The sequence below is a fragment of the Theobroma cacao genome, chromosome 10 (genome assembly GCF_000208745.1).
Source record: "Theobroma cacao cultivar B97-61/B2 chromosome 10, Criollo_cocoa_genome_V2, whole genome shotgun sequence".
Taxonomy (NCBI): Eukaryota; Viridiplantae; Streptophyta; class Magnoliopsida; order Malvales; family Malvaceae; genus Theobroma; species Theobroma cacao.
Window position 1 is genome coordinate 5,492,442 of NC_030859.1, and position 20,320 is coordinate 5,512,761.

At 36.6% G+C, this 20,320-nt stretch overlaps 1 long non-coding RNA gene across 1 annotated transcript; it reads left to right on the top strand.

Moving 5' to 3' along the window:
* LOC108663760 lies at positions 15,499-17,184 on the top strand. Its single transcript, XR_001929773.1, has 3 exons — positions 15,499-15,540; positions 16,181-16,264; positions 17,140-17,184. It is a non-coding gene; the product is annotated as an uncharacterized LOC108663760 (long non-coding RNA).

Consider the following 20,320-nt stretch of genomic DNA (forward strand, 5'->3'; position numbering starts at 1 on the left):
AATGACATTAGTGGGGCTTGCGTGCCTTTATTAAATAGAGCAAGAGCAGGTAAATATATATTTAAATATTATGGTGACACCTTGGAGAAGTGCAAGTTTTATACCTTATTTGTACAAGTGTGAAGGAAGGAAAATAGAAGGAAATTGAAATTAAATAAAGGTCGAAAGGACCAAATTGTAAAGATGAAAAGTTTGGAAGGGCACATGGTAAATAAGGAAAAGTTTGAGGACTTATGTGAAATTTCAATATTTGGAGTTAAATGGGAATTTACTAACCAAGGAAAGTTAGATTATGTGGGATATGAGATGTACATGTGAATTCACTATTACATGCAAATTATAGTATGCAAATAGGAGAAGTTAGTGGGGAACATGTAGGACCCCCACCATGTGAAGTAAAATGAAGAATAAGACTAGATTTATTTGTATGTAATAAGATTAGTGCATTAGGTGGCCAAATGAAGAAAGAAGAATGTGGGTTGCATGTGATTTGAATGGGTCAATGAGTGATTAAATAAAATATAAGGTAAAGGTGGTGCATGAAATATGATTAAAGGAATAAGGTGGTGCATGGAATAAAGAAATGAAGAAAGAAAGAATGGGAGAGTGAAGGTGGCAGATAGAGAGATAAGTAAGGATGGATGTTGAGCCAATGAGTGAGGGAGGAAATAGGTGCATGAAATGTAAGTGGGGAATGAATTGGTCCAATGGGAGTTAAGGAATAAATAAAGAACGGAAATGGAAGGTGAGGAATGGTGAAAGAATGGAAAAGAAATGGGAGCTTTCACAAGACCATTTCAAACAAAATTCTTATGATATCTGCCCATACCAAAGAAAGAGCAAACAAGTGAGTTTGCCTTGAGAAATCCACCCTATTTGGAAGAGAAATGAGGAGAGAATGGCTTAGTGAGGCTTCCATCCGAGAAGAGAGAAAGAGTTGAGTGAAAAGGCAAGCTAAGTGAGGGCTCAATTTTGTGTGATTTTAGAGCACTCGTGAGCTCTTTCTTGTTATTTTCCTATCCTCAAGCTTTATTACACCTAGAAAACCACAAGGAAGAAAAGAGAAAGAAGAAAACAAAAACTTGGAGGAGGCTCTATTTTGGAGGAGATTGGAGAAAAATTGAAAGGTTTTCTCTTGCATGCCATTGTTGGAGCTTGAAGGATAAAGTGGAGGATCGGCTTGGTGATTCTAAGGTAAGAAAGGTGCAAGCTATGATTTTGTCAAATGCATGCTTTATAAACCGATTGTGATGTGAGATTGTGTTTATGGTAGCAAGAATGTACAAGGATTCAAAGAACCCGATGCATGCATGTATATGGATCTTAGAATGCATGGTGATTTTGAGCTAGATAAGCAATTGGTAAGTGTTTAGTCTTGAAATCACAAGTAGACAAGGGAAATGAGATGTGTATTAATTGTCTATGCTTGTGGCAACAATGTGATCGAGGATGTGAGGAAATGATGAACTATAGGTGGAATTCAAGCTAAAACTGAGAGGTAAGCATGCAATGTGACTACATTGTGTTGTGTTGGCTTTGGTTAGTTGAAAGAATGTGGATTGTATGTTAAATGATTATGAATAATGTTGATGAAAACTATGAAATTAGGTTAGGATTTATTGATTAATGTGCTGCCTGTACTATAGTATAATTAACTGTATTGAGTTTGAATGGTTGCTAGGAAGTGCATAAGTAAGGAAAGTGTGTTGTGGTGGTGTGCTGGAGGAGGTAACGGGTGGCCGGCAAGTAGAATTAGCTAGATACGTGCCCAAATCGATAGTGACGTAGTGTCCTGCTATTATAAGGTGAGTAAGGGGTGTCCATTTTAAAATTTCCATAACTATATATCGATACACGTGTTGGTTTACTTTAAGTGCAATTTGTGGATAGCATGAGTTGGTAGAATGTTAGGCTTGTGAATGAATGCTTTGAGAAAGGTTTTGTATATATGTATATATTAACTACATATGTAAATGTTTTTGAAACCGAGAAACAAGCATTTTACTACGATTTATGTCAAAATGTGCCTTATAGTTTGTGTGATGTGCATTCATGAATAAATCACATATCCACCATGCTTATTGATATTTTAACTTCATGCAAAGGTTTTATATTATAAAGTCTTATAAAGGGGTTTTTATCATGTTACCATGTTGAATATTTTGGAAGTGGTTTTGAAATGAGCTTTTAGGAACCCAACTTGATTCTTAATTGGTTTTATCAAATCGGGAGATTTAAGAGTAGACCGAATGTCACATCAGGATAGTGTGACCTTTGTGCAAAAGTGAGCTCTAGCTAGAGAACCTTTAGGTCACCGACAGGCTGTTAGACGTGGCTGAGGCCACAGTTTATGATGTATATATGTGGCTAGGCCACAAGTTGTTATACGTGGTTGCAACCACTTGATTTATCCGATGTCAACCAACATCGTTGAGACTACCATGGTTATGGGAATCTGGTGGAGCGGGGCTCCTAGATGTTATTACATGGAAGCAGGTCCACAAGTTCTTTATTTCTATTACCTAGTCGAGAGTGATATCTCTTTGGGTTTTCAAATACGTATTCTTTTGCATAGTGAGAATGACAAGTTGTTTATACAATGATTTTGTATTTAAATTCTCAAGGACGAGATGATTTATGAACTTGTGTACGAGTTTTAGTAATGCTTGACTTTACTGGAGCATACGTTGTTATACTGATTTGCTTTGAGTAAAGTTATTAAATGATTTTGACGGTAGAAATCTTTATTTGCACTGGCTTTGACATATTGATTAAAATAATTATCTTGCATTAAAATTCCTGGTTTTACGAATAAGGCACAAATGCTTCATTTAATTTTAAATGTTTTATACATACTCATATGTTTTAACATTCAAATCTTCTGCCTTTAGCTTGTTTCCCGTCTACGCCCTGCTCATGGAGCCGATGATCACTGAGTCTATGAGACTCACCCCCTTTATCTTTCTTTGCAGATAAGTGATCAACTTAAGTGTATTGTCCCAGCATTTTGATTCGTTATGAAATAGGTAATGGCATCTCTTAGACTTCCACTTTGAGTTGCTCTGCTGCCTAGAGGTCATTACATTGTCGTGTAAAACAATCAGACTTATAAAATTATTAGTTTATCTGTGATGTTTTGCTAAAACCTTAAGTTTGTGTAATGAATATCAAGTGAGTTTGAATTTGTCTTAAAATTTACTAGATTTGGACAATGGTTATTTAATTGCTATGTCTTAATGACAACCTTTTATTCGATTTAAGTAATCAGCAGTATTATTACAAGTTGACTCATATAGGAATTAAAATATCCAAACTAAGTAACAGGAATCTCAACTAAGGCTTATTTGGGATTTGACAGGTTCACTCGTAAGTCTTAAGCGCTGGCAACAATCGGGGAGAAGGTCATTACAATGACTATCTCTTTCCAACAAACACTCCATTCATGTTTGAGATGGTATTTCTTTCCACCGAGTAATAGGTTTCGCCTTTTCTTTTTCATTGCATCAAAATTGTTGAAACCATGATTTTTCTTTTTGGTTCCACAAAAATTGTTCAGAGATTTCTTTTCATCCACATAGTTTACTTTAAAAGAAGATTCGACATAGTTTTTTTTGTAAATTTCAAGCTTCTTCTTCAATTCTTGAATGTTTCCAACAATTTTTTTCTATAATCATTCCAATTATGAGGAAATTTTGCTATTAAAGCCCCTACTTGTAGTGATTGAAAAACTTCAACTTTTAAGTCTTTGAGTTTAAAAACCATAATTAGTAAATCATGCATTTGGTCCATGATAGATAATTCATCAACCATTTTAATTTCAAAAAATTTCATAATTAAAATGTTTCTAATCCTTGTTATTCATTGTTCTCTTCAAAACCCAATTCTAGCCATATCTACCTTGGAGATTAAACAAAAGCATACAATCAATCTAATAGTGTGTTCATCTTCTATACACTTCTTCCATTCTACTTTCAATCCTTGATATTCATTATCCTTTGGTTCGAGAATATTTCTTCACTGCAAGTCTAAAACATATTCAATCTTCAAAGTAGTAAGCATAAACATGTGCTTTTAATGGCTATCTAGTTGGATTAAGGGATGTTACTTTTCATGACCACATATTTTCTTACCATAGCAATGATGACATGCAGGCATTCCATAATTTTCACAACTTAGCTGTTACTAACTACCCTTATTTTGATGTTTTTATTCATTACCTAGTTCATCTTTACCAAATTTCAATTCTACCTTTCACACAGCTAATGAAACCTCATTTAATAGTATTGCAAAATAATTTTAATAGTGATGCAGAATTAAGCATTACCTATCTTGAACCTATTCCATCACCAAATTGTTCTTCTTAATCCACTATCCAACCTATTCATCCCGCCTTACTTAAAAAAGGCAACTGTAGACACTATGTTTATTACTACATATGTTCCTTTATTTCATGTTTTATTTTATCTTATTTTATATTTTTATTTTTACACTTTTTATTTTAGCAAATTTTAAATTGGATCTAGGTGTAATATCCCGTACTTTGATATGGTGACTAATAAAGATTATCGGATACCAATTGAGGTTAATTATAATGTTTAAAAGTGATGGAAGATGAAAGGAATAGTTTGGGATAAAATATTCCGCACGCGAGGAAATAATAAAAAAATAATAATATTTTTATTAAGAAAGAATTTGTGAAATAAAAAGTGATTCGGAAGTGAATTGAGGCATAATAAAGTATTTTGGGTACCAAGGAGAAAAGAGGAGACGAGGAAATTTTTGGAATAAAATAATATTTTATTAATAAAATAATATTAAAATATTAATATTTTATTCATTGTCGAAATTTTTCATGAAGGAGGAGTATATGGTCAATTTAAGTGGGGAAGAAGAAGAACGAGAAAATTTTAGGGAAAAATGACGTTAATGGGGCCCGTGTGTCTTTATTAAATAAAGATAGCGTGGGTAATTAAATATTTTAAATATTATGGGGACACCGCGTTGGAGAACAAACTTTATACTTTGTTTGTACATGTGTAGAAAAAGATAATAGAAGGAAATTAGAGTTAAATGAGTGTTGGGAGGACTAAATTAAAAAGGGAAGAAACTTGGAGGGCAAAACGATAATTTTACACAAAGTTTGGTCAAAGCTTCCTTTGGAAGCTTTGACTCTCATCTTTATCAGCCAAACCGTCCTTATCTCCTTCAGCAAGATATTTCCTTCTTCTTCTTGAAGCTTCCAATGCCATCTTCTCATTCACCACCATGAAAATGGAGTTTTTCAATTTCTTTTCCTTGTTTTCTTCTCATTTCCTTTCTTTTTTTACTTCTTTCTTGTCCAAACTTCTTGGGCACTAAACCTGAAGCTTTTAACCCCAATTTTCAGCACATCTAAACCCTAGGAGAAGAAGAAAGAAAAAGAAAGGAAGGAAGAAAAGCTTGGTTTTGGTGATTCAAGCAAGGAAAGGTAAGGATTCTTGTTTTTGGCTTGAGTAGTCTTTAAAAATGAGTTAGTGACTTAGAGAAAAGAGTGGCTTGATTGGAGAAATATTGGTAACATGTAAGCCAATAAACCCATGGGTACATGAAGGACTCAAAGTGGAAAAGGAAAACGGTAAGCTTAACACTATGTTTTAAAGCCTACGGTTAGTTGAATATTGTGAGGAATTATGGTTGTTGAAAGGATCTATTTGCCTAAGCTAGTTGAAAATTATTAAGATTGTATGGCATGTTGTTTGAAAGAAATGAAAAGGGAATATTGTGGATGGAGGATTGAGAAACAAAGTATTGAAAGTTAGATATATAACGATACATGTAAACTAGGAAATAATCGAGTAAAAGTGAGAATGATTGTTGTTGCCATATATGTGGATTATGTGTGGAAATAAAAGATGGATTTGGGCGGAAATTATTTAGAAAGGTTGAAGTAGGCATGTGACATCATAAATAAGTTGCCGGAGATATAAAATAAGGAATTACGTAAGCAACTGATATAAGTAATTTCAGTAAAAATGTATTAAGATGTGAGTCAATTGAATATGGTCTCATGATAGGGTGAAAAATATAAATTTAAGTAAGGATTAATTGATTGAAGTGCTACCCCGTATACGTATGTAATTAAAAATATTGAGTTGGTATTATTGCTAGGAAGTGCAAAGGCAAGGTTAGAGTACTGTGGTGGTGTGCTAGAGTAAATAACGAGTGACCGACCAGTGAAAATAGTTAGAGACACCTCTAAACAAATAACGACTTAATATTTCGTTGTTACAAGGTGAGTGAACTTGCATAAAATGTTTTGGGAGTAAGGCACATGTGGTTGATTGAGATATTTTAATTGTTTTTCTATAAAAATGCAGGGGAACAAGCTTTTAGTGAAATATTTTTGTGATGTGGAACATAATTGTGATGAATCTATGTACCTCTATATGATACTGATATGCATATATATAAAAAATAATAATATATGATATGTATTGTTAAGTAATTTTGTATAATTGATGTAACCGTCCATGTGAGGGGTGGGCAGTGCACATGCCGGTTAAATGACAATGTTGTGACAATTACAACCGTGCATGTGCGAACTGGGCAGTGCACATGCCGACTATGATGTACGTGTAGGGAGTGCACGTTGGCTGAGTGAGGTGGTGGTATTTGTGTTTATATATATATATATATATGTACATGTGTAATAGAAGGTTTATGAATATAGTACGTGGTTGTAATGTATGTGGAATCTTGCATGTTGAACATTGAAAGTTGCTAAGTATTTTCAAATTGATGTTTATTGCAGCGAGAAACGTGCTGTCACGTTGCTAACTTGCTTGGGTTCTAATATAATTTTTGTTCACTCCTCTATCTTCAAGATTGAGCATTGGTCTTTGCAACACTAAGAGTTTACTAATCAATGCTCGAAACAAGGGGTTTAAGAAAGAAATTAAACTAAATTGCATTATTTTCAAAACAAGTGCATCATGATTTCTAAACCTTCCTTAACGCTGCTTGTTCCCTTCCTATGTTCACTCACTGAGTTTATACTCACGTTTTAAAATTCATGTTTTAGGTTTCTTGAGTTAAAGGTGATTGGATCCTAGGACGAGGTGCTCCTCCCTATCCATTGCTCGGTAGGTTTAACGTGGCATTAAATGTTAGCAATCGTGCCTAGAGTCACTTCGCTGACGGTCAAGGTTTAATCATGTGTATATGAATACTTGGTGTGAAATACTAAGAATCATTTGTTAATCTATATATGAATATAATGGTTGATGATACCATTATGAATGCATGATTGGGTTTTATGAATTGTTTTCAAAAGAACGGTATTTGAACATTACGAATTTTGGATTCTAAAGGAATAGGGATTAATGTATAAGATCAATTTAGCAGGCTTGCTTGGGCTTAGTGGGTTGAGCCCATTAGGTCATTGTTGTGAGACCTTAACCCCTATAGGCTCACAACTAAGCATAGACGCAATAACATGGGCCAGGGGTAGTTACGTCATTTTCTCCAAAAAGCTCCTAGAAAAAGGTTTTATGGTATTTTAAGGTCTAAATAGGCATAATAAGATATTTTGGGTGCCATGGAGACAAGAAGAGGTAAGAGGAAATTTTTAAAATAAAATAATATTTTATTAATAAAATAATATTAAAATATTAATATTTTATTCAGTGTCAAAATTTTTCATGAAGAATGGGTACATGGTCAATCTAAGTGGGGGAGAAGAAGAATGAAAGAATTTTGACGAAAAATGACGTTAATGGGGCCACGTATCTTTATTTAGTAAAGATAAAGCGGGCAAGTAAATATTTTAAATATTATGGGGACGCCGTGTTGGAGTACAAACTTCATACCTTGTTTGTACATTTGTAGAAGAAGGTAATAGAAGGAAATTGGAGTTAAATGAGTGATGGGAGGACTAAGTTAAAATGGAAGGAAACAAAAAGGGTAAAATGGTTATTTTGCATCTCGAGTCAAAATTTTAAGTTTTCGTAAACTCGAGTAGTTTAGATCATTGTGGACTTTGTCCCAGTGTCAAAAGAATAAAAAAATTACAGAAAGGATGGGAGAAAAACAAGTTAACTTGCAAAAGGGCATTTTCGTAATTTCTAAGGGAATTGGATAAGCTTGGGCTATAAGCATCTTGCTTCCAGCAGCTACTCACATTTTTTCCAGCAGCTTTTCTCCTTCTTCTTCTTCTCCTTTTCACGTTGCTTCCATCCTCCATGGAAGCTTGATATCAAGCTTTATAACCTCTCTCAAATTAGCTTAAATTTTCATGCTTTTGGTGCACCATTTCATAAATCCTTATGCTCTTCCACTCTCTCTCTTTAAAACCCTTGAAAAATCTTGTTTCCATACTTTCTCTCACTAGCTAGGTGTTTAGAGAGAGAAAGAGAGAAAAAGCCCTATAATAGCTTGGGAATTGTTGGAAAGAAATTCAAAGTTACTAAACTTCAAGGTGAGTAGTAAATTAGCATTGGGTTTTAAGTGTTGATAATGTTTAGTGATTGAATTGTGGGTTTTTTGTTGAGATTGTGTATTGACTCTATTGTGACTAGGATAGTGGGAATAGATAGCCATTTAAAATGGCAATTGAAAGCTAGCTAAGGGGTAGCTTTTAGGGTTTATAAATATGAATTGACATTATGGTGATGTTAATTTGATGGTAGGTTCCAACGAAGCCCCATTATCCCAATTGGACCATTAAGGAGGTTAGAGTTGGCTAAAGGCTCAACTACTACCGTTGAGTGAACTGCATCTCAAAATCATTTTGGGATCGTGACTGTTTTGTATAAAGAACTTGAATGATTTTATACAACTTTTTCTTAAAACAATTGCCTTGGGAACAAGCTTTTACTAAATGGTTTTAAGTTGTGAAATGTGGTTGTTATGGATTCATGCACTATTTCATTATGATTATATATATATATATATATATTGTGCATGATAATTGACATTTTATATGATGACTATAACCGTGTGTGTGCACGATGTGAGGGAATGCACATGCAAGTGATAATGGTGGTGTGGGAGATAGATAATGATAGTGCCCGTGTGCACGATGTGGGGGATGTACACGATGGCACTGATTGTGCATGATGTGGGGGGATGCACATGATAGCGCCGGCTATGTGCACGATGTGGGGGGATGTACATGAGCCGGGTGTGATTATACTGATATTGATGTTTATCTATGCATTTATATATATACATCTATGTCTCTGAAATGAAAGTTCATGAGTATGGTATATGGTTTTGCATATGTGAATCTTGCATGTTGAACATTGAAAGTTGCTAAGTATTGTCAAATTGGTGTTCATTGCAACAAAGAATTTGGCTGCAACGAAATGGATTCTCTCTGCCGCCAAAAATTCTGGGTGGTGGTACAGTACTGTCATTTTGATAGCAATTTTGACAACCTTTCGATCAGAACGGGGCAAAGTGGTAAACAGTAAAGTCGTAGCCCTACATCTTAGCTTTCTAATGACCTAACAAGCATGTCAATTGGACCCATGTAGTGGAGGATATGATTGAAAAACCGAACCATATGCAAATCGAGAATGCCTTTTTCTGCAGTTAGAAACGTGCTGTCACGTTGCTACCTTGCTCGGGTTCTGATATAATTTCCTCCACTCCCTTATCTGCATGATTGAGCATGGGTCTTTTCAATACTAAGAGTCCACTGATCAATGTCCAAAACAAGGGGGTTTAAGAAAGAATTTATACCAAACTGCATTGTTTTCAAAACAAGTGCATCACGATTTCCAAATTCTTCCTTATCAATTGCTTGTTCCCTTCCTTGTTCACTCACTGGGTTTATACTCACCATTTTTAACTTCATGTTTTCAGATTACGAGGCAGTTTGTAACTAGGTCGAGGTGCCTTTGCACACTCGACTATTGGTAGGTGTCTCGGCATTCAGTAGCTGTATGTTCGTCGAGTTTTTTTGCTGGACATTGAGTCTCCTTTTGATATGTATAGACAACCTTAATTTAAATTATTAGACTACATGATGTAGATAATGTATGTATATTTTAAATGAGTAGTGCCAGTACGAGTTGGCAATGTCCATCACCATTTTGATCCAAAGTTATAAAATGTGACTTAGCAATATTTGATGGAGCAATGAGCAGGATAAATAGTAGGCTCGCTTGGGCTTAGTGGACTACGTCCATTGAGCGCATGCGCCAGTCATGGCCTAAAATTTGGGTCGTGAAAATGTTGGTATCAGAGCCCTAGGTTGTCTAGGTCTTAGGACTTCCTTTGTTGGTCCAGCGGAGAGTTGGGTCTTTATATGGAAACTTCAGTTGTAAAGTGTGAACTGCGACACATTTTACGACTAAGAGACCTCATAAATTCCCTATCTTAGAAACCACATTTTTACCTTAAGTATGATTATAAATGTATGTAATAACAAGTGTTTGCTCTTGTCTAGGTAAGAATGCCGCCTAAGACACGAGCTGCCTCAAGACAGATGGGGGAACAAGATGCCTCTAATGAGATGATAGATAGGCCATAGGCATCCATCCTGAAAGGTTGGGGTAGACGTAGTAGGGCCACTAGGCCGGTGAGGGCGGATACTCCTATGAGTAGACAAGAGGAGGGACAGTCCTCGGAAGATGTGGATAGACAGCCCACTGGGGGCATTACCATTGAGGACTTGGTAGCAGGTTTGCAGGGAGTTAATCGGGTTGTAGAGATGATGGCAGCCCGTATGGATGATATACAGAAGGTGGTAGAGTGGAGACCTACAGTACAAGAATCCCCTAGGTCCCAAGGACAAGTCGATCGCCAACATCATGAGGTTGAGAGGGGACCCTTAGAGATTTATCTTCTTGATTTTCTTAAGCTCAAGGCTCTGTCATTTTCAGGGTCTGATGCATCGGAGAAGCCCCAAATCTTCTTAGATAAGATGGAAAAAATATGTAAAGCTTTGGGATGCTCTAGTGTTAGATCAGTCGAGCTAGTCGTCTTTCAATTAGAGGATGTGGCGAAGGAGTGGTATAGCTCCTTATGTAGAGGCAGATCGACAGACGTAGAACGTTGACTTGGAGTGAGTTCAGTACAGCCTTTCTGGATCGATTTCTATCACTTAGTGTACGTAACGCTAGAGCTAGAGAGTTTGAGACTTTGGTGCAGCCTTTGAGTATGATTGTGTCAGAATACGACATCAAATTCACGCAACTGGCTTGGTATGCTCCTTACCTCGTTTCTGCCGAGGAGATGAGGATTTAGAGGTTTGTGGATGGGTTAATGGAGCTGTTGTTTAGGGCTATGGCATCTCGAGATTTCAATACCTACTTCGCAGCAGTGGATTGTGCTCAGCGGATTAAGATGAGGACCAGTGAGAGTATGGCTGCAAGAGATAGAGCAAAAAGGACCAAGATAGAGGGTTATCAAGGCCGTCGTGATTTCAGCAGTGGGATGTCATGTTCTAGTTGTCAGGGTCCACAAAGGGGCTCACGATTGCCCCAAAGGGAGAGTGACTCATCCGGCGCTAATATTGGGGTGGGACAGAGAACCTTTAGTTCTGGGAGGCAACAAAATTTTAGACAGGGTAGTCAAGTCACCCACCCTTGTGATACTTGTGGGAGACGACATAATGGACGATGCTTTCGTAATGAGAGAGTTTGTTTTGGGTGTGGTCAACCTAGACACATTAAGAGGAATTGTCCGATGGCACATCAATCACCAGATTCTGTTCGTGGCTCCACCCAGCCAGCTTCGTCTGCTTCTTCAGTTGTTGCCTCATCTAGTCGGGAGGCTAGTGGATCTAAAGGTAGAGGTTCTAGTACTTCTTCTCAGGGCAAGCCATTTGGTTCCGGACATCAGAGTTTTGCCGGTAGGGGTCAAGCAAGGGTGTTTGCTTTAACACCGCAGGAGGCCCAAACATCTAATGCCGTGGTCTCAAGTACTCTTTCCTTTTGTAATATGAATGCTTAAGTTTTGTTTGATCTTGGTGCTACCCACTCTTTTGTCTTTCCATGTTTTGCATCTTGTTTGGGTAAAGATCGTGTTAGGAGAGAAGAACAATTAGTATTGTCTACTCCTTTAAAGGAGGTATTTGTGGCTGAGTGGGAATATGAGTCTTGTGTAGTACGAGTTAAGGAAAAAGACACTTTATTGAATCTAGTGGTGTTAGACACCTTAGACTTTGACGTGATTTTGGGAATGGATTGGCTATCACCCTGCCATGCCAGTGTGGATTGTTATCATAAATTGGTGAGATTTGATTTTCCTAGTGAACCCTCATTCAATATTTAGGGGGATAGGAGTAATGCTCCAACCAATTTGATATCAACCATGATTACCAGTAGGTTATTGAGGTAGGGTTGTTTAGGATACTTGGCTGTGGTAAAAGATACTCAAGTGAAGGTTGAAGATATAAGCCAAGTGTCGGTGGTGAATGAGTTCATGGATGTATTTCTCGAGGAACTACCAGGTTTGCCTCCCGAGCGGGAGATTGAATTTTGCATAGATTTGATTCCCGACACTAGACCTATATCCATACCCCCATATAGAATGGCACCTGCAGAGTTTAAAGAGCTTAAGGATCAGTTAGAAGATTTATTGGATAAAGGCTTCATCCGTCCTAACGTCTCACCATGGGGAGCACCGGTGTTATTTGTGAAGAAGAATGATGGGTCACTTAGGCTGTGTATTGATTACTGACAGTTTAATAAAGTGACAATAAAGAATAAGTATCCTCTCCCAAGAATAGATGATCTATTTGATCAGCGACAATGGGCACAATGTTTCTCCAAGATAGATCTGCGATCTGGGTACCATCAGTTGAGGATGTTGAATAAAGATATACCCAAGACTGCATTTCGAACAAGATATGAACATTATGAGTTCTTGGTGATGTCATTTAGGCTTACGAATGCCCCTGCGGCCTTTATGGATTTGATGAACAAGGTGTTCAAACCTTATTTGGACAAGTTTGTGGTGGTGTTTATTAATGACATCTTGATCAATTCGAAGAGTCGAGATGAGCATGAGCAGCATCTTAAGATAGTGCTCTAAATTTTAAGAGAACATCAATTGTATGCCAAGTTCTCCAAGTGTGAATTCTGGCTTGAAAGTGTTGCATTCTTGGGGCATGTGGTATCTAAACATGGAGTACAAGTTGATCCAAAGAAAGTTGAAGCAGTGGAAAAGTGGCCAAGGCTAACCTCAATTACAGAGATTAGAAGCTTTTTGGGTTTGGCTGGCTACTATCGTCGTTTTGTGAAGGACTTCTCCAAAATAGTTGCCCCTCTAACTAAACTGACACGTAAAGATACAAAATTTGAGTGGTCAAATGCTTGTGAGAATAGCTTTGAGAAGCTTAAGACCTGTCTCACTACAGCTCTGGTATTAAGCCTACCGTAAGGCATAAGGGGTTACACGGTATTTTGTGATGCATCACGGGTTGGTTTAGGGTGTGTATTAATGCAGCAGGGGAAGGTGATTGTGTATGCATCTAGGCAACTTAAAAAGTATGAGCAGAATTACCCTGCACAGGATTTGAAGATGGCAGCAATAGTGTTTGCCTTAAAGATGTGGAGACATTATTTGTATGGTGAGACTTGTGAGATATATATGGACCACAAAAGCTTGAAATATATATTTCAGCAAAGGGATCTTAATTTGAGGCAACGAAGATGGATGGAGTTGCTAAAAGATTATGATTGTACTATTCTTTACCATCTCGGTAAGGCAAATGTGGTGGTAGATGCTTTGAGTCGAAAATCGATGGGGAGCTTGGCACATATCTCTGCGGATAAGAGATCCTTGATTAGGGAGATCCATAGTTTGGGAGACATGGGTGTGCATTTGGAAGTTTCGGAGGCAAATGCATTGCTAGCACATTTTAGAGTGATGCCTATCTTAATGGACCGGATCAAAGAAGCACAAAGCAAATATGAGTTCGTAGCTAAGGCTTTGAAGGACCCTCAAGGAAGGAAAGGAAATATGTTTACTAAAGGCACGGATGGAGTATTGAGGTATGGAACCAGACTTTATGCGTCGGATAATAATGAATTGAGGAGAGAAATATTAGAGAAAGCTCACATGGCAGCCTATGTTGTACATCCAGGGGCTACAAAGATGTATCAAGATTTGAATGAGGTATATTGGTGGGAAGGACTCAAGAAAGATGTAGTTGAGTTCGTCTTTAAGAGCTTGGTTTGTCAGCAGGTTGAGGTCGAGCACCAAAGGCCTGCAGGGCTACAATAGCCATTACCAGTGCCTGAGTGGAAGTGGGAGCATATTGCCATGGACTTTGTAACAGGTTTGCCTCGGACTAGTGGGGGTTATAACGCAATCTGGGTCACAGTAGATCGTTTAACGAAATCAGCCCATTTTTTTCTGGTCAAAACTACATATGGGGCCGCCTAGTACACCCAGCTTTATGTAGATGAGATAATACGGCTGCATGGCATTCCTATTTCTATAGTATCTGACAGAGGAGCACAATTCACCAGTAGGTTCTGGGAAAAGTGGCAGGAAGCATTGGGCACTAAGTTGGATTTTAGCATGGCTTTCCACCCGCAAATCGATGGCTAGTCTGAACGGACCATTCAGACATTGGAGGATATGTTGAGGGCTTGTGTAATAGACCTTAGGGTCAGGTGGGATTGATATTTACCCTTAGTGGAGTTTGCCTACAACAACAGTTTCTAAACTAGCATCCAAATGGCACCATTCGAAGCATTATATGGAAGGAGGTACAGGTCACCTATTGGATGGCTAGAAGTGGGAGAAAGGAAACTCTTGGGGCTTGAGTTGGTGCAGGACGCCACCAAGAATGTAAAGCCTGACCTTATAAAATACTTGTCATGACATACATGTGATGGATAACATGTTTGCATGCTAGGAGAGTCCCAAAAAATTTACAAAAGTAGGTATTGTATCTAGAGGTACAACAAAGTTGATTTAAGCCTCGAACTAGATCAAATAGAGATTTTAGGGTGAAATTGAAAATTTTACAGTCCAAGAATGATTTAAAATGGTGATTTGGAGTTCGAGGATCAATTTGGGGTCAAACCGAAAATTTCACTATCTAGGGGTAAAATGGTAATTTTGCCACTCGAGGACAAAATGGGAATTTTTTTGAAAGATTTTGATCAAATTTGACTTATTGGAGTATGATTTAAGGTTGAGAAGTGAAAAATTGTAATCCCGATATTTTTCAGAGCATAGGGGTAAAATGGTAATTTTGCCACCCTAGTGGCAAAATTATAATTTTACACCACCAACACTTGTCATGCTCATAGAATTCATCCATTGACTTTTTATGTTATGGATAAGTGAGAAAATATATGTGATGGAGATAAAAAGTTTATATTTTTAAAGTTTTAAAAATAGACCAATAATAAAATGACACTTGTCAAGCTTAGAATATTTTATTATTTCCTTTAAAAATCAGCCTATAAACCTTTCACTTCTCTCCAAATATTCGTTCAAGCAAGGAAAAGAGGGAAACAAAGAAAGAACAAACCCTAGGTGGAGAATTTCAAGAGAAAAAGTGTGGAAAATCAAGGAAAACAAGTGAAAAAGGTAGGATTTCTCAATTTAAACTTGAAATCTATTTTCCTTAAGCATTTCTCCTTATTTTTCATGGTTAAATTTCATGTTTTCATGGTGAATTCATGGCTAGCCGAATGGGTATGGAGAGAGAATGATGTTGGATTGATTTGATTTCAAGTTATGTTAGTGTTTTTAGTTAGTTTACCATGTCTAAAAGCAAAACAACAAGAAAAGAATTCATTTTCCCCATCACCCATCAATGGCCGAACCTACCTTGTATTGAGTGAGGATGAATTTGATTTTTTGTTTTAAGAGAATTGGTTAAAAAATGATGAATTATGGTGTGAAAAAGTAGTAGGAAAAATCACGGTGTTAATGCACCATTATTGACCGAAAATTCTAAGAAGAAAAGTGAAGATGGTTTTTGCCAAATTTTAGGTTATTTGACTTGTGTTTGGTGAATTAAGGTACTAGAAAAGAAATGGAGCAATTTGGAGCTAAATTGGACGCGTTGGCCAATTAATCAGGTGATAAGACGAATTTGGCCAATATCGGGTTTAGATGGTTACCTGTGCATTTTGCATTCCATATCATTCATTAGTAGTCTAAATTAGTTTAATTTCGATTTAGTACCAATGTAGTAAGTTTCTCGATTTTGTAATATGTCAAGGTGGTGAGTCCTCCGATAAAAGCAAGGAAATTACATCCAAGGACCAGTAGTCAGAGTACTTCGAAAATCCACACTTAAGACATTGTGAGTAAACTTACTATCTTCTTAATTATCTAAAGTATGTTGTATCCGATTTTTTGAATTTTATGGAAAATGAATTAACTGATTAATTTTTCAGTTTTATAAACAAAATGTGATTTAATGAAATAATTTCATAAAATTGTTTTAAAATTGAATGATAGTTTAAAAATAGAGTAATTGGAGACTGTTGTTTTTGTGTGTTGTAAATTCATGATTCTAATTGATTGGCTTATGGCAATATTGGCATGTATGGTTGATTTGATAAATGTGTTGAAAATGTATAAATTGTTGATTTGCCCTGAAAGGCCGTAAAATAAAATAAAATAATTACCATGTCATGCTGTTGAATTTTATTGTATGGTGGGTTTAACTTGCTGCAGTGGGCGGGTTTTTTGTGGACCAGCCTATTAAAGGGGTGCAGAATCCCGCTATATTTTACCTTGGTTGGAGAGGCGAGTAGGGTAACTTTTGAGGTATAACTTTAGAGTCACTTCACGCCAAACCACCACGTGAGGGTGAACTCAGCCAACGCCAAGGAACGACTATGTTTTCAAAATAAAAATATGTTTATGTGTATACGAAATTTTAACAGCCTTGGCAGACTCGATTGGGATAGCCCTCAATCAAGGCATCCTTGATAACTGGGTATGAGAATGATTTTGGCATGAGCCAAAGTTTTAAGAAATTCATAAGCCATGTAGATTACTCGATTTATATGAATTGATTTTATTTAGTTGAAACAAGTTGAAAAGTGATAAATTATAGTATGTTAAACTATTTTATCTGTCTCCATTTACTCAGCTTTAGATATTTTAAATGGTATTTGTTTACTCACTGAGATTTTATAATCTCACCACCCTCCTTTTCACCCATTTCAGGCTCAGTATAGGCTGTAGATAACTAATATCGTCGAAGGCTACAGTTGGCTTTACTTCCTCAAAAACTGTAGGTTTGCAGCCTTCGTTCATTTTTGTCATTTGGGAATCCACATGTCACTATAAATTAAATTTCATACTCTAGTTATCTGTACTACTGTATGTCAGAATTTATTTTGCTTTTACGCAGTAAAAAAATTATTTACGCAGTGTTTTAAAAAATATTATTTTATAAGAAAATAGAATATTTTATTAAATATTTTTTTTTATTTTTTTATTATATCCAAATAATCATAATTTCATTTTAAATGAAGGTTTTAGATGTTTAAACTTATTTTTGATTATGAATTATGTGTTTGGTACTCGTATACTACATTTTTAGCGGATTTCGAGTTTTTTGAGAAAAAATGACCAAAATGCCCTTGTGAGAAAAAAATTGTTTTTCTATTGTTTTGATTTGGAAATAGTTTATAATCTCTCAAAACATAATTTTAGTGACTAATACTCACAGGGGAAGTGAGAAAAACTGATGTTAAGCCTTGCGAGGTTTCGATTGACATTCCAGGTAATGAATGTCTATCGGGACGTCGCGGCGATTGTCACGGGCTCGATGGGAGTTTCGGGTCGTGACAGAGAAAATACGCATGATTCGTCAAAGGATGTTAACAGCACAAAGTAGACAAAATTCCTATGATGATAATAGACGGAGGGACTTGGAGTTTCAAGTGGGAGATCATGTCTTTTTGAAGGTCTCACCAACGAAAGGGATAATGAGGTTTGGCAAGAAGGGAAAGTTGAGCCCTCGATATATAGGACCTTTCGAGATCTTAGAAAGGGTTGGAGTAGTGGCATATTGTTCGGCATTATCGCCAGACCTTTCGAATATTCATCTTGTGTTTCATGTGTCAATGCTTAGGAAGTACAACCCGGATCCATCACATGTAATACGGTATGAAACCATCCAGTTGAACGATGATCTAACCTATGAGAAGCAACCGGTAGCTATCCTTGATCTGCAAGTCAAGAAGCTCCATTCGAAAAATGTAGCCTTGGTAATGGTGTTATGGCAAAATCAGACCAGTGAGGAGGTGACATGAGAAGCCGAGGAGGAGATGCGAACAAAGTATCCCCATCTCTTTTATGCTTAGAGGTATGCTACCTTATAGTTGAATTTAAATTTGGGGACCGAATTTCTTTAAGTGAGGGAGAATGTGATACCTTAACCCTTATAGGCACACAACTACGCATAGACGCAACAACATGGGCCAGGGGTAGTTTCGTCATTTTCTCCAAAAAGCTCGTAAAAGAAGGTTTTATGGTATTTTAAGGTCTAAATAGGCATAATAAGATATTTTTGGTGCCATGGAGACAAGATGAGGCAAGAAGAAATTTTTGAAATAAAATAATATTTTATTAATAAAATAATATTAAAATATTAATATTTTATTCAGTATCAAAATTTTTCATGAAGAAGGAGTACATGGTCAATCTAAGTGGGGGAGGAGAAGAATGAAAGAATTTTGACGAAAAATGACATTAATAAGGCCGCGTATCTTTATTAAATAAAGATAACGCGGGCAAGTAAATATTTTAAATATTATGGAGACACCGCGTTGGAGTACAAACTTTATACCTTGTTTGTACATGTGTAGAAGAAGGTAATAGAAGGAAATTGGAGTTAAATGAGTGATGGGATGACTAAGTTAAAATGGAAGGAAACAAAAAGGGTAAAATGGTCATTTTGCATATCGAGTCAAAATTTTAAGTTTTCGTAAACCCGAGTAGTTTAGATCATTGTGGACCTTGTCCCAGTGTCAAAAGAATAAAAAGATTGCAGAAAGGATGGGAGAAAAACAAGTTAACTTGCAAAAGGGCATTTTCGTAATTTCTAAGGGAATTGGATAAGCTTGGGCTATAAGCATCTTGCTTCCAGCAGCTACTCACATTTTTTCCAGCAGCCTTTCTCCTTCTTCTTCTTCTCATTTTCACGTTGCTTCCATCCTCCATGGAAGCTTGATATCAAGCTTTATAACCTTTCTCAAATTAGCTTAAATTTTCATGCTTTTGGTGCACCCTTTCATAAATCCTTATGCTCTTCCACTCTTTATCTTTAAAACCCTTGAAAAATCTTGTTTCCATACTTTCTCTCACTAGCTAGGTGTTTAGAGAGAGAAAGAGAGAAAAAGCCCTATAATAGCTTGGGAATTATTGGAAAGAAATTCAAAGTTACTAAACTTCAAGGTGAGTAGTAAATTAGCATTGGGTTTTAAGTGTTGATAATGTTTAGTGATTGAATTGTGGGTTTATTGTTGAGATTGTGTATTGACTCTATTGTGACAAGGACAGTGGGAATAGATAGTCATTTAAAATGACAATTGAAAGCTAGCTAAGGGGTAGCTTTTAGGGTTTATAAGTATGAATTGACATTATGGTGATGTTAATTTGATGGTAGGTTCCAACGAAGCCCCATTATCCCAATTGGACCATTAGGGAGGTTAGAGTTGGCTAAACACTCAACTACTACCGGTGAGTAAACTGCATCTCAAAATCATTTTTGGATCGTGACTGTTTTGTACAAAGAACTTGAATGATTTTATACAACTTTTTCTTAAAACAAGTGCCTTGGGAACAAGCTTTTGCTAAATGGTTTTAAGTTGTGAAATGTGGTTGTTATGGATTCATGCACTATTTCATTATGATGATATATATATATATATATATTGTGCATGATAATTGACATTGTGTATGATGACTATAACCGTGTGTGTGCACGATGTGGGGGAATGCACATGCCGGTGATAATGGCGGTGTGAGAGATGGATAATGATAGTGCCCGTGTGCATGATGTGGGAAGATGTACACGATGGCACTAATTGTGAACGATGTGGGGGGATGCACATGATGGCGCCGGGTATGTGCACGATGTGGGGGGATGTACATGAGCCAGGTGTGATTATACTAATATTGGTGTTTATCTATGCATTTATATATATACATCGATGTTTATGAAATCAAGGTTCATGAGTATGGTATATGGTTTTGCATATGTGAATCTTGCATGTTGAACATTGAAAATTGCTAAGTATTGTCAAATTGGTGTTCATTGCAACAAAGAATTTGGTTGCAGCGAAATGGATTCTCGCTGCCGCTAGAAATTCTTGGTGGTGGTACAGTACTGTCACTT